Below are 19,599 nucleotides of genomic sequence, written 5' to 3'. Positions count from 1 at the left end.
GAAGCTGTGTAGCCCTTAGATTCAGTTTAAGAGACTATCCTTTTTTTATTGCTTTAAAGTGCTTTTCAGCTCCTGAATAGCGTTTTCCATGCATTTACAATGTTTGGTAACTTCTGGCTGAAGGTTTTCTTGATGTTTTAACTGTAATAACACGTTACTGTGGGTGTTTATACATGGTAAAGGTGTTTTCTGAAGCTGTGTAGCCCTTAGATTCAGTTTAAGAGACTTTCCTTTTTTTATTGCTTTAAAGTGCTTTTCAACATGTTACTGTGGGTGTTTATACATGGTAAAGGTGTTTTCTGAAGCTGTGTAGCCCTTAGATTCAGTTTAAGAGACTTTCCTTTTTTTATTGCTTTAAAGTGCTTTTCAGCTCCTGAATAGCGTTTTCCATGCATTTACAATGTTTGGCATGTAACTTCTGGCTGAAGGGTTTTCTTGATGTTTTAACTGTAATAACATGTTACTGTGGGTGTTTATACATGGTAAAGGTGTTTTCTGAAGCTGTGTAGCCCTTAGATTCAGTTTAAGAGACTATACCATGTTACTGTGGGTGTTTATACATGGTAAAGGTGTTTTCTGAAGCTGTGTAGCCCTTAGATTTAGTTTAAGAGAATTTCCTTTAAAGTGCTTTTCAGCTCCTGAATAGCGTTTTCCATGCATTTACAATGTTTGGCATGTAACTTCTGGCTGAAGGTTTTCTTGATGTTTTAACTTTAGCTCCTGAATAGCGTTTTCCATGCATTTACAATGTTTGGCATGTAACTTCTGGCTGAAGGTTTTCTTGATGTTTTAACTGTAATAACATGTTACTGTGGGTGTTTATACATGGTAAAGGTGTTTTCTGAAGCTGTGTAGCCCTTAGATTCAGTTTAAGAGACTTTCCTTTTTTTATTGCTTTAAAGTGCTTTTCAGCTCCTGAATAGCGTTTTCCATGCATTTACAATGTTTGGCATGTAACTTCTGGCTGAAGGTTTTCTTGATGTTTTAACTGTAATAACATGTTACTGTGGGTGTTTATACATGGTAAAGGTGTTTTCTGAAGCTGTGTAGCCCTTAGATTCAGTTTAAGAGACTTTCCTTTTTTTATTGCTTTAAAGTGCTTTTCAGCTCCTGAATAGCGTTTTCCATGCATTTACAATGTTTGGCATGTAACTTCTGGCTGAAGGGTTTTCTTGATGTTTTAACTGTAACAACATGTTACTGTGGGTGTTTATACATGGTAAAGGTGTTTTCTGAAGCTGTGTAGCCCTTAGATTCAGTTTAAGAGACTATCCTTTTTTTATTGCTTTAAAGTGCTTTTCAGCTCCTGAATAGCGTTTTCCATGCATTTACAATGTTTGGCATGTAACTTCTGGCTGAAGGTTTTCTTGATGTTTTAACTGTAATACCATGTTACTGTGGGTGTTTATACATGGTAAAGGTGTTTTCTGAAGCTGTGTAGCCCTTAGATTCAGTTTAAGAGACTTTCCTTTTTTTATTGCTTTAAAGTGCTTTTCAGCTCCTGAATAGCGTTTTCCATGCATTTACAATGTTTGGCATGTAACTTCTGGCTGAAGGTTTTCTTGATGTTTTAACTGTAACAACATGTTACTGTGGGTGTTTATACATGGTAAAGGTGTTTTCTGAAGCTGTGTAGCCCTTAGATTCAGTTTAAGAGACTATCCTTTTTTTATTGCTTTAAAGTGCTTTTCAGCTCCTGAATAGCGTTTTCCATGCATTTACAATGTTTGGCATGTAACTTCTGGCTGAAGGTTTTCTTGATGTTTTAACTGTAATAACATGTTACTGTGGGTGTTTATACATGGTAAAGGTGTTTTCTGAAGCTGTGTAGCCCTTAGATTCAGTTTAAGAGACTTTCCTTTTTTTATTGCTTTAAAGTGCTTTTCAGCTCCTGAATAGCGTTTTCCATGCATTTACAATGTTTGGCATGTAACTTCTGGCTGAAGGGTTTTCTTGATGTTTTAACTGTAACAACATGTTACTGTGGGTGTTTATACATGGTAAAGGTGTTTTCTGAAGCTGTGTAGCCCTTAGATTCAGTTTAAGAGACTATCCTTTTTTTATTGCTTTAAAGTGCTTTTCAGCTCCTGAATAGCGTTTTCCATGCATTTACAATGTTTGGCATGTAACTTCTGGCTGAAGGTTTTCTTGATGTTTTAACTGTAATAACACGTTACTGTGGGTGTTTATACATGGTAAAGGTGTTTTCTGAAGCTGTGTAGCCCTTAGATTCAGTTTAAGAGACTTTCCTTTTTTTATTGCTTTAAAGTGCTTTTCAGCTCCTGAATAGCGTTTTCCATGCATTTACAATGTTTGGCATGTAACTTCTGGCTGAAGGGTTTTCTTGATGTTTTAACTGTAACAACATGTTACTGTGGGTGTTTATACATGGTAAAGGTGTTTTCTGAAGCTGTGTAGCCCTTAGATTCAGTTTAAGAGACTTTCCTTTTTTTATTGCTTTAAAGTGCTTTTCAGCTCCTGAATAGCGTTTTCCATGCATTTACAATGTTTGGCATGTAACTTCTGGCTGAAGGTTTTCTTGATGTTTTAACTGTAATACCATGTTACTGTGGGTGTTTATACATGGTAAAGGTGTTTTCTGAAGCTGTGTAGCCCTTAGATTCAGTTTAAGAGACTTTCCTTTTTTTATTGCTTTAAAGTGCTTTTCAGCTCCTGAATAGCGTTTTCCATGCATTTACAATGTTTGGCATGTAACTTCTGGCTGAAGGTTTTCTTGATGTTTTAACTGTAACAACATGTTACTGTGGGTGTTTATACATGGTAAAGGTGTTTTCTGAAGCTGTGTAGCCCTTAGATTCAGTTTAAGAGACTTTCCTTTTTTTATTGCTTTAAAGTGCTTTTCAGCTCCTGAATAGCGTTTTCCATGCATTTACAATGTTTGGCATGTAACTTCTGGCTGAAGGTTTTCTTGATGTTTTAACTGTAATAACATGTTACTGTGGGTGTTTATACATGGTAAAGGTGTTTTCTGAAGCTGTGTAGCCCTTAGATTCAGTTTAAGAGACTTTCCTTTTTTTATTGCTTTAAAGTGCTTTTCAGCTCCTGAATAGCGTTTTCCATGCATTTACAATGTTTGGCATGTAACTTCTGGCTGAAGGTTTTCTTGATGTTTTAACTGTAATAACATGTTACTGTGGGTGTTTATACATGGTAAAGGTGTTTTCTGAAGCTGTGTAGCCCTTAGATTCAGTTTAAGAGACTTTCCTTTTTTTATTGCTTTAAAGTGCTTTTCAGCTCCTGAATAGCGTTTTCCATGCATTTACAATGTTTGGCATGTAACTTCTGGCTGAAGGGTTTTCTTGATGTTTTAACTGTAACAACATGTTACTGTGGGTGTTTATACATGGTAAAGGTGTTTTCTGAAGCTGTGTAGCCCTTAGATTCAGTTTAAGAGACTATCCTTTTTTTATTGCTTTAAAGTGCTTTTCAGCTCCTGAATAGCGTTTTCCATGCATTTACAATGTTTGGCATGTAACTTCTGGCTGAAGGTTTTCTTGATGTTTTAACTGTAATAACATGTTACTGTGGGTGTTTATACATGGTAAAGGTGTTTTCTGAAGCTGTGTAGCCCTTAGATTCAGTTTAAGAGACTTTCCTTTTTTTATTGCTTTAAAGTGCTTTTCAGCTCCTGAATAGCGTTTTCCATGCATTTACAATGTTTGGCATGTAACTTCTGGCTGAAGGTTTTCTTGATGTTTTAACTGTAATAACATGTTACTGTGGGTGTTTATACATGGTAAAGGTGTTTTCTGAAGCTGTGTAGCCCTTAGATTCAGTTTAAGAGAATTTCCTTTTGTTATTGCTTTAAAGTGCTTTTCAGCTCCTGAATAGCGTTTTCCATGCATTTACAATGTTTGGCATGTAACTTCTGGCTGAAGGGTTTTCGTGATGTTTTAACTGTAACAACATGTTACTGTGGGTGTTTATACATGGTAAAGGTGTTTTCTGAAGCTGTGTAGCCCTTAGATTCAGTTTAAGAGACTATCCTTTTTTTATTGCTTTAAAGTGCTTTTCAGCTCCTGAATAGCGTTTTCCATGCATTTACAATGTTTGGCATGTAACTTCTGGCTGAAGGGTTTTCTTGATGTTTTAACTGTAATAACACGTTACTGTGGGTGTTTATACATGGTAAAGGTGTTTTCTGAAGCTGTGTAGCCCTTAGATTCAGTTTAAGAGACTTTCCTTTTTTTATTGCTTTAAAGTGCTTTTCAGCTCCTGAATAGCGTTTTCCATGCATTTACAATGTTTGGCATGTAACTTCTGGCTGAAGGTTTTCTTGATGTTTTAACTGTAACAACATGTTACTGTGGGTGTTTATACATGGTAAAGGTGTTTTCTGAAGCTGTGTAGCCCTTAGATTCAGTTTAAGAGACTTTCCTTTTTTTATTGCTTTAAAGTGCTTTTCAGCTCCTGAATAGCGTTTTCCATGCATTTACAATGTTTGGCATGTAACTTCTGGCTGAAGGTTTTCTTGATGTTTTAACTGTAATAACATGTTACTGTGGGTGTTTATACATGGTAAAGGTGTTTTCTGAAGCTGTGTAGCCCTTAGATTCAGTTTAAGAGACTTTCCTTTTTTTATTGCTTTAAAGTGCTTTTCAGCTCCTGAATAGCGTTTCCATGCATTTACAATGTTTGGCATGTAACTTCTGGCTGAAGGTTTTCTTGATGTTTTAACTGTAACAACATGTTACTGTGGGTGTTTATACATGGTAAAGGTGTTTTCTGAAGCTGTGTAGCCCTTAGATTCAGTTTAAGAGACTTTCCTTTTTTTATTGCTTTAAAGTGCTTTTCAGCTCCTGAATAGCGTTTTCCATGCATTTACAATGTTTGGCATGTAACTTCTGGCTGAAGGTTTTCTTGATGTTTTAACTGTAATAACATGTTACTGTGGGTGTTTATACATGGTAAAGGTGTTTTCTGAAGCTGTGTAGCCCTTAGATTCAGTTTAAGAGACTTTCCTTTTTTTATTGCTTTAAAGTGCTTTTCAGCTCCTGAATAGCGTTTTCCATGCATTTACAATGTTTGGCATGTAACTTCTGGCTGAAGGTTTTCTTGATGTTTTAACTGTAATACCATGTTACTGTGGGTGTTTATACATGGTAAAGGTGTTTTCTGAAGCTGTGTAGCCCTTAGATTCAGTTTAAGAGACTTTCCTTTTTTTATTGCTTTAAAGTGCTTTTCAGCTCCTGAATAGCGTTTTCCATGCATTTACAATGTTTGGCATGTAACTTCTGGCTGAAGGGTTTTCTTGATGTTTTAACTGTAACAACATGTTACTGTGGGTGTTTATACATGGTAAAGGTGTTTTCTGAAGCTGTGTAGCCCTTAGATTCAGTTTAAGAGACTTTCCTTTTTTTATTGCTTTAAAGTGCTTTTCAGCTCCTGAATAGCGTTTTCCATGCATTTACAATGTTTGGCATGTAACTTCTGGCTGAAGGGTTTTCTTGATGTTTTAACTGTAATACATGTTACTGTGGGTGTTTATACATGGTAAAGGTGTTTTCTGAAGCTGTGTAGCCCTTAGATTCAGTTTAAGAGACTTTCCTTTTTTTATTGCTTTAAAGTGCTTTTCAGCTCCTGAATAGCGTTTTCCATGCATTTACAATGTTTGGCATGTAACTTCTGGCTGAAGGTTTTCTTGATGTTTTAACTGTAATAACATGTTACTGTGGGTGTTTATACATGGTAAAGGTGTTTTCTGAAGCTGTGTAGCCCTTAGATTCAGTTTAAGAGAATTTCCTTTTGTTATTGCTTTAAAGTGCTTTTCAGCTCCTGAATAGCGTTTTCCATGCATTTACAATGTTTGGCATGTAACTTCTGGCTGAAGGGTTTTCGTGATGTTTTAACTGTAACAACATGTTACTGTGGGTGTTTATACATGGTAAAGGTGTTTTCTGAAGCTGTGTAGCCCTTAGATTCAGTTTAAGAGACTATCCTTTTTTTATTGCTTTAAAGTGCTTTTCAGCTCCTGAATAGCGTTTTCCATGCATTTACAATGTTTGGCATGTAACTTCTGGCTGAAGGTTTTCTTGATGTTTTAACTGTAATAACACGTTACTGTGGGTGTTTATACATGGTAAAGGTGTTTTCTGAAGCTGTGTAGCCCTTAGATTCAGTTTAAGAGACTTTCCTTTTTTTATTGCTTTAAAGTGCTTTTCAGCTCCTGAATAGCGTTTTCCATGCATTTACAATGTTTGGCATGTAACTTCTGGCTGAAGGTTTTCTTGATGTTTTAACTGTAATAACATGTTACTGTGGGTGTTTATACATGGTAAAGGTGTTTTCTGAAGCTGTGTAGCCCTTAGATTCAGTTTAAGAGACTTTCCTTTTTTTATTGCTTTAAAGTGCTTTTCAGCTCCTGAATAGCGTTTTCCATGCATTTACAATGTTTGGCATGTAACTTCTGGCTGAAGGTTTTCTTGATGTTTTAACTGTAACAACATGTTACTGTGGGTGTTTATACATGGTAAAGGTGTTTTCTGAAGCTGTGTAGCCCTTAGATTCAGTTTAAGAGACTTTCCTTTTTTTATTGCTTTAAAGTGCTTTTCAGCTCCTGAATAGCGTTTTCCATGCATTTACAATGTTTGGCATGTAACTTCTGGCTGAAGGTTTTCTTGATGTTTTAACTGTAACAACATGTTACTGTGGGTGTTTATACATGGTAAAGGTGTTTTCTGAAGCTGTGTAGCCCTTAGATTCAGTTTAAGAGACTTTCCTTTTTTTATTGCTTTAAAGTGCTTTTCAGCTCCTGAATAGCGTTTTCCATGCATTTACAATGTTTGGCATGTAACTTCTGGCTGAAGGTTTTCTTGATGTTTTAACTGTAATACCATGTTACTGTGGGTGTTTATACATGGTAAAGGTGTTTTCTGAAGCTGTGTAGCCCTTAGATTCAGTTTAAGAGACTTTCCTTTTTTTATTGCTTTAAAGTGCTTTTCAGCTCCTGAATAGCGTTTTCCATGCATTTACAATGTTTGGCATGTAACTTCTGGCTGAAGGTTTTCTTGATGTTTTAACTGTAACAACATGTTACTGTGGGTGTTTATACATGGTAAAGGTGTTTTCTGAAGCTGTGTAGCCCTTAGATTCAGTTTAAGAGACTTTCCTTTTTTTATTGCTTTAAAGTGCTTTTCAGCTCCTGAATAGCGTTTTCCATGCATTTACAATGTTTGGCATGTAACTTCTGGCTGAAGGTTTTCTTGATGTTTTAACTGTAATACCATGTTACTGTGGGTGTTTATACATGGTAAAGGTGTTTTCTGAAGCTGTGTAGCCCTTAGATTCAGTTTAAGAGACTTTCCTTTTTTTATTGCTTTAAAGTGCTTTTCAGCTCCTGAATAGCGTTTTCCATGCATTTACAATGTTTGGCATGTAACTTCTGGCTGAAGGGTTTTCTTGATGTTTTAACTGTAATAACATGTTACTGTGGGTGTTTATACATGGTAAAGGTGTTTTCTGAAGCTGTGTAGCCCTTAGATTCAGTTTAAGAGAATTTCCTTTTGTTATTGCTTTAAAGTGCTTTTCAGCTCCTGAATAGCGTTTTCCATGCATTTACAATGTTTGGCATGTAACTTCTGGCTGAAGGGTTTTCGTGATGTTTTAACTGTAACAACATGTTACTGTGGGTGTTTATACATGGTAAAGGTGTTTTCTGAAGCTGTGTAGCCCTTAGATTCAGTTTAAGAGACTATCCTTTTTTTATTGCTTTAAAGTGCTTTTCAGCTCCTGAATAGCGTTTTCCATGCATTTACAATGTTTGGCATGTAACTTCTGGCTGAAGGTTTTCTTGATGTTTTAACTGTAATACCATGTTACTGTGGGTGTTTATACATGGTAAAGGTGTTTTCTGAAGCTGTGTAGCCCTTAGATTCAGTTTAAGAGACTTTCCTTTTTTTATTGCTTTAAAGTGCTTTTCAGCTCCTGAATAGCGTTTTCCATGCATTTACAATGTTTGGCATGTAACTTCTGGCTGAAGGTTTTCTTGATGTTTTAACTGTAATAACATGTTACTGTGGGTGTTTATACATGGTAAAGGTGTTTTCTGAAGCTGTGTAGCCCTTAGATTCAGTTTAAGAGAATTTCCTTTTGTTATTGCTTTAAAGTGCTTTTCAGCTCCTGAATAGCGTTTTCCATGCATTTACAATGTTTGGCATGTAACTTCTGGCTGAAGGGTTTTCGTGATGTTTTAACTGTAACAACATGTTACTGTGGGTGTTTATACATGGTAAAGGTGTTTTCTGAAGCTGTGTAGCCCTTAGATTCAGTTTAAGAGACTATCCTTTTTTTATTGCTTTAAAGTGCTTTTCAGCTCCTGAATAGCGTTTTCCATGCATTTACAATGTTTGGCATGTAACTTCTGGCTGAAGGTTTTCTTGATGTTTTAACTGTAATACCATGTTACTGTGGGTGTTTATACATGGTAAAGGTGTTTTCTGAAGCTGTGTAGCCCTTAGATTCAGTTTAAGAGACTTTGTTTTTTTTATTGCTTTAAAGTGCTTTTCAGCTCCTGAATAGCGTTTTCCATGCATTTACAATGTTTGGCATGTAACTTCTGGCTGAAGGTTTTCTTGATGTTTTAACTGTAACAACATGTTACTGTGGGTGTTTATACATGGTAAAGGTGTTTTCTGAAGCTGTGTAGCCCTTAGATTCAGTTTAAGAGACTTTCCTTTTTTTATTGCTTTAAAGTGCTTTTCAGCTCCTGAATAGCGTTTTCCATGCATTTACAATGTTTGGCATGTAACTTCTGGCTGAAGGTTTTCTTGATGTTTTAACTGTAATACCATGTTACTGTGGGTGTTTATACATGGTAAAGGTGTTTTCTGAAGCTGTGTAGCCCTTAGATTCAGTTTAAGAGACTTTCCTTTTTTTATTGCTTTAAAGTGCTTTTCAGCTCCTGAATAGCGTTTCCATGCATTTACAATGTTTGGCATGTAACTTCTGGCTGAAGGTTTTCTTGATGTTTTAACTGTAACAACATGTTACTGTGGGTGTTTATACATGGTAAAGGTGTTTTCTGAAGCTGTGTAGCCCTTAGATTCAGTTTAAGAGACTTTCCTTTTTTTATTGCTTTAAAGTGCTTTTCAGCTCCTGAATAGCGTTTTCCATGCATTTACAATGTTTGGCATGTAACTTCTGGCTGAAGGTTTTCTTGATGTTTTAACTGTAATAACATGTTACTGTGGGTGTTTATACATGGTAAAGGTGTTTTCTGAAGCTGTGTAGCCCTTAGATTCAGTTTAAGAGAATTTCCTTTTGTTATTGCTTTAAAGTCCTTTTCAGCTCCTGAATAGCGTTTTCCATGCATTTACAATGTTTGCCATGTAACTTCTGGCTGAAGGTTTTCTTGATGTTTTAACTGTAATAACACGTTACTGTGGGTGTTTATACATGGTAAAGGTGTTTTCTGAAGCTGTGTAGCCCTTAGATTCAGTTTAAGAGACTTTGTTTTTTTTATTGCTTTAAAGTGGTTTTCAGCTCCTGAATAGCGTTTTCCATGCATTTACAATGTTTGGCATGTAACTTCTGGCTGAAGGTTTTCTTGATGTTTTAACTGTAATACCATGTTACTGTGGGTGTTTATACATGGTAAAGGTGTTTTCTGAAGCTGTGTAGCCCTTAGATTCAGTTTAAGAGACTTTCCTTTTTTTATTGCTTTAAAGTGCTTTTCAGCTCCTGAATAGCGTTTTCCATGCATTTACAATGTTTGGCATGTAACTTCTGGCTGAAGGTTTTCTTGATGTTTTAACGTTAATTACATGTTACTGTGGGTGTTTATACATGGTAAAGGTGTTTTCTGAAGCTGTGTAGCCCTTAGATTCAGTTTAAGAGACTTTCCTTTTTTTATTGCTTTAAAGAGCTTTTCAGCTCCTGAATAGCGTTTTCCCCATGCATTTACAATGTTTGGCATGTAACTTCTGGCTGAAGGGTTTTCTTGATGTTTTAACTGTAATAACATGTTACTGTGGGTGTTTATACATGGTAAAGGTGTTTTCTGAAGCTGTGTAGCCCTTAGATTCAGTTTAAGAGAATTTCCTTTTTTTATTGCTTTAAAGTGCTTTTCAGCTCCTGAATAGCGTTTTCCATGCATTTACAATGTTTGGCATGTAACTTCTGGCTGAAGGTTTTCTTGATGTTTTAACTGTAATACCATGTTACTGTGGGTGTTTATACATGGTAAAGGTGTTTTCTGAAGCTGTGTAGCCCTTAGATTCAGTTTAAGAGACTTTCCTTTTTTTATTGCTTTAAAGTGCTTTTCAGCTCCTGAATAGCGTTTTCCATGCATTTACAATGTTTGGCATGTAACTTCTGGCTGAAGGTTTTCTTGATGTTTTAACGTTAATTACATGTTACTGTGGGTGTTTATACATGGTAAAGGTGTTTTCTGAAGCTGTGTAGCCCTTAGATTCAGTTTAAGAGACTTTCCTTTTTTTATTGCTTTAAAGAGCTTTTCAGCTCCTGAATAGCGTTTTCCCCATGCATTTACAATGTTTGGCATGTAACTTCTGGCTGAAGGGTTTTCTTGATGTTTTAACTGTAATAACATGTTACTGTGGGTGTTTATACATGGTAAAGGTGTTTTCTGAAGCTGTGTAGCCCTTAGATTCAGTTTAAGAGAATTTCCTTTTGTTATTGTTTTAAAGTGCTTTTCAGCTCCTGAATGGCGTTTCCATGCATTTACAATGTTTGGCATGTAACTTCTGGCTGAAGGGTTTTCGTGATGTTTTAACTGTAACAACATGTTACTGTGGGTGTTTATACATGGTAAAGGTGTTTTCTGAAGCTGTGTAGCCCTTAGATTCAGGTTAAGAGACTATCCTTTTTTTATTGCTTTAAAGTGCTTTTCAGCGCCTGAATAGCGTTTTCCATGCATTTACAATGTTTGCCATGTAACTTCTGGCTGAAGGTTTTCTTGATGTTTTAACTGTAATAACACGTTACTGTGGGTGTTTATACATGGTAAAGGTGTTTTCTGAAGCTGTGTAGCCCTTAGATTCAGTTTAAGAGACTTTGTTTTTTTTATTGCTTTAAAGTGCTTTTCAGCTCCTGAATAGCGTTTTCCATGCATTTACAATGTTTGGCATGTAACTTCTGGCTGAAGGTTTTCTTGATGTTTTAACTGTAATAACATGTTACTGTGGGTGTTTATACATGGTAAAGGTGTTTTCTGAAGCTGTGTAGCCCTTAGATTCAGTTTAAGAGAATTTCCTTTTGTTATTGCTTTAAAGTGCTTTTCAGCTCCTGAATAGCGTTTTCCATGCATTTACAATGTTTGGCATGTAACTTCTGGCTGAAGGGTTTTCGTGATGTTTTAACTGTAACAACATGTTACTGTGGGTGTTTATACATGGTAAAGGTGTTTTCTGAAGCTGTGTAGCCCTTAGATTCAGTTTAAGAGACTATCCTTTTTTTATTGCTTTAAAGTGCTTTTCAGCGCCTGAATAGCGTTTTCCATGCATTTACAATGTTTGCCATGTAACTTCTGGCTGAAGGTTTTCTTGATGTTTTAACTGTAATAACACGTTACTGTGGGTGTTTATACATGGTAAAGGTGTTTTCTGAAGCTGTGTAGCCCCTAGATTCAGTTTAAGAGACTTTGTTTTTTTTATTGCTTTAAAGTGCTTTTCAGCTCCTGAATAGCGTTTTCCATGCATTTACAATGTTTGGCATGTAACTTCTGGCTGAAGGTTTTCTTGATGTTTTAACTGTAACAACATGTTACTGTGGGTGTTTATACATGGTAAAGGTGTTTTCTGAAGCTGTGTAGCCCTTAGATTCAGTTTAAGAGACTTTCCTTTTTTTATTGCTTTAAAGTGCTTTTCAGCTCCTGAATAGCGTTTTCCATGCATTTACAATGTTTGGCATGTAACTTCTGGCTGAAGGTTTTCTTGATGTTTTAACTGTAATACCATGTTACTGTGGGTGTTTATACATGGTAAAGGTGTTTTCTGAAGCTGTGTAGCCCTTAGATTCAGTTTAAGAGACTTTCCTTTTTTTATTGCTTTAAACTTGTATGGTTCACTAAGAAATATCCCAGTTCCAGCGTAACTGGTGTAAAAAGAGGACCAAAAAAATCAGCATGAGTTTAATGTAGTTTTCATGGTCGGCCTACGCGTGTCTCCACTGAGTCTCTGTGCTACGATGCACTTAGCGATCTACGACTGGTCTGGAGCTCTCGTTGATCTACGACGATTTTCAAGTGCCTCTTTAGCTACGATGGTTTCGGGAAACGGCCCGTGCAACTAAGATCCATCGTACGATGGACTCTACTATCAACTTAGGCTTACGATGCTTTCGGGAAACGCACCCCAGGCCAGTTGGCTAAATGGCCTGGGTGAAATTAGGGTTAACTGTTCCCAGAACGGCAAAGCTTTCACTCCCACATTGCTGCCCCATTTTTGTAGAAAATGTTGAAAGAAAAAAATCTCTCTTGTACGAATAAAACATCTTCAGTCAAATACTTTAAATCGGTATGGTGTAGTGGTAATATGTCATTATCGTTGAGACTTGTGACTTGACTCTTCAATCAAAGACTTCAGACTTGACTCAGACTCTGATAAAAGGCCTCGTGAATATCTCTGATATGAGAGAACAAAGGTTGTGCTCTTGACGAAGGCAAGCCATAGAGTTAATATAACTAGAGACAGCTACTTCTGTCTTCCAAGATGGCGTCCCCATTCATTTCTATGAAAAGAGCTCAGAAGCTACTCTACTATTTAAAGTTTTCACTTGTTCGATAGCTGGTGCTAGCTAGCTAGTTGTTTTCATAAAAAAAAATACTTATTTAGCATCAATTTTAACAGACTGGCAAGCCAACACGTATAGTATTCTACCTGCGCGCGTTGCCGTCTCGGGAATGTCGAACGAGTGAACTTTAAAAAGTAGAGTAGATTAAACTGGTTTAAATAAGCCTAAATACAAAACTTCCTACCTAGTAACCAGTATAGCAACCATGACAGTTTCCTGTCATGGTTCCTGCTAGCACGCGTACATATCTCAGGAATTTAAGGTTGGCATAGCGACGGACGCGTGCTTGCTTCGGAACGGCATTGTGACGTCAGGAAGGACACTATTTGGCCCTAGGACACTATTAGGCCTGACAGCTCCAGTAAACCTACAAAATAACTGTTAACTCGCCCCAGTGGTGTTTCTGTAAATCGTTTTAGGGCTTAGAAACGTTTCCATGTTGGAATGAAATGGGAATACACAATATTTTAGAAGCTACACACTTTCAAACATAAAATGACCCCCTCTCTCACTCAGGCAGCATTTTCAGGTAATGTAGGACACCTTGTCTGGTAAAGTGGGACAGTCATTGTCTGTCAGCCTAGTCTGCTAATATAATAATAATTAGTTTATATACAACAATGCTACGTGCAAGGGTGTGGCAAGATTCATTTAGTTGTGGGGGTTGACTTATACATTAGGCATAAAGTGTAACTGATGTAAACCTTAGTGATCTGCAGTCTATGTGCTAGCTAGTTAGTCCCGCTGCGTTAGCATTTTGTTGGACTAGCGTTAGCGGTCACGCTTACAAGTCTGAAAGCGCTGGTTCGATGACAGTGTAAGTTGTTATTTAGTTGGGAAATTAAGTGCAGAATGATGCATTGGAATTGAATTTGACATTTGAGAACTGTCGAATTAAATTACTTTTATAGCATAAACACAGCATTACTAAATGTCCCACTTTACCTGAAAAATGCTGTCCCACATTACCTGACATGATCAGTCACATAAAACTTTTTTTTTCTTCTAACAAAGCATTATTTTACACATTTTTGTGTGTGTTTCAATCAGTGGTTAAACCCCTTCAATATACTGCAATAGTAATCATTGTAACTTCATTTAAATTCATTTGCCAGCCTTATCATTGAGAAATATAATGTCATATGCCACTGAACTTTTGATGCATTTTTTATGTATATACCTCTTGTCAAGCCAGATCACACCTACTCTGATGATGTCAGACAAATAAAAACCACTGCATAGTGACTAGAAGTGTTGTATTTACGAGTCAAGATCAGCTCTGGTGATTGGATGTCAGTTTTGCACATATTAAATCATCAAAATGCATAACTGTCCAACTTTACCTGATGTCCCACATTACCTGAACTCACCCTACGTTTGTCATGCCATGAGCATAATAGCGTTCATTACAAAATGGTTAAATCTGCTTTAAAATAACGGACTTAAACTCTACAAACAACAGTCATGTATGTGTGCAACCATTTGTAAAACGTTCTACAATAAAGGCAGGCAACTGTAGATTATCAAGCTCTTTCTCCTTGTTCTCATTCAGGTAAGTCACCGATTTGCTGATGTTCCCTTTTGTGCTCGTCCCCTGTTCGTATATGCGAACACGTTTCCAGGCAACTTTTCTTGACGTAAGGAAATAAATGGGGTGCTAGTTTACCCATTTCGGATTGGTTTCAAACTTAGCAAAAATAAGGAAAAATTATTCTATGAAAAAGCTAGTAGTATGAGCCAGGTTCGAGAATCTAACAAAAATTATTGGGGGAGATAGTTTTAGATATGTTGACCGGACGAGTCGGGTAGAAAATCGGAAATGCAATACCACCTACATCCAACGGGGCAGTTGCCTCAAGCCGAGAGCAAGCCCCCACCCCTCGCCCCTCGGCTTGAAGCAACGGCCCCGGTGGATGTAGGTGGTATTGCATTACGGTTAGGTTTCCGTGTCTTCCGGTCGTTTTTATTCTATGAACTCCAGTCAACATTTACAAAACTATCTCCCCCAATAATTTTTGTTCGATTCTCGAACCTGGCTCATACTACTAGCTTTTTCATAGAATAATTTTTCCCGATTTTTGCTAAGTTTGAGACCAATCCGAAATGGGTAAACTAGCACCCAATTTATTTGCTTACGCCAATAAAAGTTGCCTGCAAATGTGCTCGCGGATACTAACAGGGCACGAGCACAAAAGTTCACATTGGCCGATAGCCGATTTACATGGAACTGATACCCCTTTTCCACCAACGCATTTTGGGTGCCGGTTCGGAGCCGGTGCCTAATCGCGAACCAGTTCTTTCTCTTTCGACAGACTGGGAACCGGAAAAGTGGTTCGTACGTGGTTCGCACGTGGTTCGCAACGAGCACCACTTCGGAGTAGAGCAGCAACGAATAGTCGACGAAAAATTGTCGACGTGGATTTTTATTGTCGACGCGTCATATATTATATATATATATTATAAAAAGATTAAGAGCTGCCGGTAATTTTCATTCAGCATTGCACTGCCCTACCGGAAGTGCAGGGGGCAGTATCGCTTACACTGTCGCACCAAGGCATAGACGTTCATACACCAAGGCAAAGAAGACAAACTTTTTTGAATCATGGCGGAACAGAGTGTGGGAGAGCCGGAACAAGTTCGACCGAGAGCTTCAAAAGTCTGGGAATATTTTACCAGCAAACCAAATAAAAAAGTACAATGCAACATCTGTTAAATGGAATTAGCATTTCATTTCAGCACCACGGCAATGCATGAACATTTGAAGCCTTGTTAACTTATTGTAAGATTTATGCTTACATGTTGGAAAACAGAAAGTCTCATGGAGGATGCTTGCTAACGCAACTTCAGTTATGTTACGTGCAATGTAGTTAATCAGTGAATTATCAGAGTAGCCTTTCTTTTCGTTCGTTCTGAATAGTTAACCTCTTCCACTTAGCATTCGTCAAACTAAATATTGTGGAAAAATAATAATTTCATTTTAACACAATTAAGAGAGATCTACTCTAGCATTATACAAAAATATGATAAGCCAACATTAATTAAAACTTTGTTTGCACTTCACTTTTAAAAGCATTTTTGCACTTTAATTTGTATTACTATTTTGAATATTTATAATGATGTTTACATGTTTACACAACTTGTAACTGTAAGGCTGGGTGTCAAACCTGCCCCCACCTCTCATATGCTAAAGTCTGGAGTTTCTGGACGGTCTCAACTTGATGGCTCTCACACCCCATTCAAGATGTGGTCTGATTGGTTGTTCTTGTGTATAAAGGGAATTGTAATGCATTGTTCTTTGGATTCTACATCTCCTGAGACCTTCTCCTCAGTTCTCCCTTGTCCTACTGTCCTACTCCTTGCTCACCTCTTGCTTTCTCTCTGATTTACAATGATCATGGTAGAGTGGGTAAGATTTAAAGCCTTAATTTTGTAACATGTTTGCCTTGTAATTGATTTCATTCATTTGCAATGTTATTAAATGCATATTTCATTTAACTGTACTTTGACCATTCTTGCTCTGCTTTAACCCATATTGTCAAATACCTGAAATTCTATTGGTATTGGCATTATTGGTTCATGCTAATACACTCTTCAGTTTCCCATCTTCCTTTAAACCATAGGGGAATTCGTTTTGGTTGCTTGGCCAATATTTAACCCCCTACATAACTCAAATACATTTGAATTCAAATTTCAACATTTTGTCATTCTTTTTTTTTTGGGGGGGGGGGGGGGGGGGGAATAATCATTAGATTAGTTGATTAATCGAAAAAATAGTCGATAGATTAGTCGATACCAAAATAATCGTTAGTTGCAGCCCTACTTCGGAGCTGGTCTAGTTTACGAACCAATAAAGAACCGCTTGGGGCGGGGTTACCGTGACCAACAAAACGCTTTGGCCGCCATTGCTCTAAGTTTTTACAATTAATATTTAAGCTAAACGGTATTTGTAAATCAGAATCTGAATGAAAATGTATCGAGAAGGGGGCAGTGTAGTTGCTGAAAATGTGCTTATTTTATTGATGAAACTGCTAATTTGTTAATTTGCTCCGACTTTTATTATTTTCGATTGTAATGTAAACATTCGGGATGCGCGCGCAATGTGGCTACTAGAAAACCGGGAAAGGATAGCATTTTTAATGGCAAAAGGACCACACGGATAATACAAATAGTTAGATTTAAAAGACTAAAAAGGTTGAGGAGGACAGCCTTTCAAAGAGAAAGCGATTACCCATTGATCTGTCGCATCAGAATTTTGATTTGGGTCACGAAAGTCTTGAAATTTGAGTGAGAATGTCGCCCGGTACAGACCGCATAGTCGAGCGGCAACCATGTCTTCGTCATGTCACTACTAAGTTCATAATTTTACAGTTTTACAGTCAATTTTACATTTTAAAAGTCGATAAGGACAGCTTTCAAGAGATATGGGAATTCTGCTTTTAGCCAGCTGGTCCGATTGTTTTTCTGATTTGTTAAAATTGGCAATTTGAGTGAGACTGCGTCCCCGTTACACTGTTTTGACGTTAGCCTCAGTCAGACTCGCTCACTGGTAGTGTGCACAATGTTGTGATTCACTCAATTTTACACCAGAAACGTCAGGGAGGACTGCCTAATGTAGATACAAGCCTGATGAAGATAGCCAGCATCTCGGATTTCTTTAACCAAGCCTGTTTAATTCGTCATTTGCCTGAGAAAGTGACCTCTGTTAGCCAGGCTAGTTTTGGCCGTTCACTTGGTCAAGCTATTTAAGGGTATCGGGGTCAAGTGAATTTTGTGCATAGACAAGTGAAACGTAAATGTATTTGTACAAAGGCCAAGAGCCTCAAAAAGTTAATATCAAGCCCTGCAGTCCAGAGGCCAGAGATATTTGATGACCTGATCGACACTCCAAGTGTAATAGACCGGGGAGAAGTTTGTCTTTTGCAACCGACATGCGCAGTTGAGACTGCTTGACAGTTGTGTGACGTAGGGTGATAAATGATCTATACAAATGGCGAGTTGAACAAACACGTCGGATGCGCCGTGTTTGGATGCCGATGTAGGTTCGCAAAACCATGAGCAACAACAGCAACGAAACGTCCGCCATTGGTGTGTTTGGCGCTACCGCGCTAGCGTTGCTGGGAAATATGAGATGTATACAGTGACGTAATGACGTGGCTCTGTGGTGGCTCTCGCCCGTGGAAAAGCAAACCTGTTCTTAGTAAGTTTCTTTCTTGAACCAGCTCCGAACTGGCTCTAGCGCCAGCTCCGAACTAGCTCCCGGTTCACATTGGTGGAAAGGGGGTATGAATGAGCCATAGACTTATATTGAATGAGCACAGGGAGAACTGGCTTGAGTTGCCTGCCCTGTTGTAGCAAGTTACGCAAATGGTTGTCACACATACATGAAATGTTGTACGATAGTTTATTCCCGTTATTTTAAAACAGATTAGATTTTTCGTTAAAAACGTTCATGACATGATGGCAAATATAATATGTTAAGCGCGAGCATAGATTGTTGACGTCTATCTGGAGCAAAGACAAAGATTATTACTTTAACCGGTAACCACAATAGGGAATTATATAGGCCTATATTTAAATAATATTAGTCTTGCCTTCAGAAGCTTTTGTTAAACACACCCATTTTATTTTTTTGATCGTGTCATCGAGCAAGACTGCTTTTGTGGGACAATGAAGGTCCTCAGTGACTCTATATGTTTCACCCCCACTTACATCTGATGGAAACGTCTTGTAGCCTATATGGTTCTGCGAATATTCCCCTTTCAAAGGCAAATGTCCAATAAAGTATATTTTAGACACAGTTCTCAAGCTTTTATTTATTACATTATTACCAAGTCTTGTTAGATCACGTTATATCCATTAATAGGCGTTTGGTTTTGTAGGATGAATATATAAAAGACAGGCCATATTTTTACACTGATGTTAAATTGAAGGCAGTGTGAATTTCGTGGCATTTCGTTTGAATATAGCCTAAAAATGACAGTAAGCTATGGTAAGTCTGCATTATGGAAGATTTCGGTTACCAAAATAACTATTAAGCTTTCTTTGCCTTGCGAGAATTATAGAGTTCCATCTAGAATAGCCCTATATTTAGCCCTATAGCCTATTTCTAAAAAAACAAGTGAAAGGAATACTATACAATGACAGAATACAGTTCCATTAAGTTTGCATCATGTGTCTGATTCTTATCGGACTTGTACCCCATTCTGCCACTGCAATGCCTTAGCTCACACGCTCGTAACAGCTCGTAACCATACAAATCTATGCTCGCGACTGGTTGTCGCAAAGTATGACGGGTACAGCTAGTTGCAAGCGTGCACGAGGTCTCGGAGCTAGGGGAAAAAAGAGCCACTGTTTAAAGCTAGACCGGAAGACACGGAAGTGGAAAGATGGCCGCGTCCAGGCTCGCGCTCTCGCTTGCCTCACTGCGCCACTGAGCACTTTTCATAGAAACGAATGGGGACGCCATCTTGGAAGACAAAAGTAGCTTACTCTAGTTATATTAACTCTATGGCCGAGAGGCGAGGGGTGGGCATAGAGGTTCTTCCTGTCTAGCTTTTAACAGTGGCTCCTTTTTTCCCTAGCTCCGAGAGCTCATGTAAATCGGCTATTGGCCAATGTGAACTTTTGTGCTCATGCACTGTTAGTATCCGCCAGCACATTTGCAGGCAACTTTCATTGACTAAGCAAATAAATGGGTTGCTAGTTTACCCATTTCGGATTGGTTTCAAACTTAGCAAAAATCGGGAAAAATTATTCTATGAAAAAGCTAGTAGTATGAGCCAGGTTCGAGAATCAAACAAAAACTATTGGGGGAGATAGTTTTGAATG

This window comes from Hypomesus transpacificus, unplaced genomic scaffold, assembly GCF_021917145.1.
Source record: "Hypomesus transpacificus isolate Combined female unplaced genomic scaffold, fHypTra1 scaffold_30, whole genome shotgun sequence".
NCBI lineage: Eukaryota > Metazoa > Chordata > Actinopteri > Osmeriformes > Osmeridae > Hypomesus > Hypomesus transpacificus.
This window is presented reverse-complemented; position numbering follows the sequence as displayed.